Raw genomic sequence first — 853 nt, forward strand, 5'->3', positions numbered from 1 at the left:
TACATGTCCCTCCTCTGCTTGACTTTTGTCCCCTAGCACCACAACTGGCCGTTAGTGTATTCATGTCATTTTATTTTTATATTTTATTTTTAATTTTTTTTTATATTTTAAATTAATTTTTTTTATATTTTCAAATATTTTAATATAATATTATTAAAAATAATTTTTTATTTTAATATATTTATGAGCGAAAAGTATTTTCAAAACTAACTGCTGTCACAGCAAAACATAATTAACTTTTTTAAAATATTTTTTTATTTTAATATATTTTAAGTAAAAAAATATTTTAAATTTATATTTATATTTTTTAATTCTAAAAACATACTTAAAAAAATTTGAAGATTTTTAATTTTTTTGTTTTAAAATAATATTTTTGATAATTTTAGATTGTGTTGATATACTAATATTTAAAATAAATTTAAAAAAATAAAAAAAATATTATTTTTATATATTTTTAAATAAAAAATAATTTAATTACAGTAAATACTATACTAGATTGTTTTTTATATTTTGTCGGTATTTGATGTAACAAGGCATTTTACCCTGAAAAAAAGCCACCGTCCATTAGAGTCTATAAATTAAAAAAAACAAATAATATTTGTCGGTTCATGAGCCTTTTCTTTTATACTATAGTATTTTAACCTTTATTTTCTTCGATATTTCCTAGGAACAATCACAAGCACATAAATAACATAGCCTTCATGACGACTTCTCTCCCACGAATATCAAGGAATTTGTCTATATTATATATAAAGGGACCTGTTTTGCATGAAACCTCGGATCACCAACCCAACTTTGTAATATCATTCCCCAGCTCTTCAAGCTCATATGCTAGCATTTGTAAGAGCCATGC

Source organism: Populus euphratica, unplaced genomic scaffold, assembly GCF_000495115.2.
Source record: "Populus euphratica unplaced genomic scaffold, PopEup_1.0 scaffold508.1, whole genome shotgun sequence".
NCBI lineage: Eukaryota > Viridiplantae > Streptophyta > Magnoliopsida > Malpighiales > Salicaceae > Populus > Populus euphratica.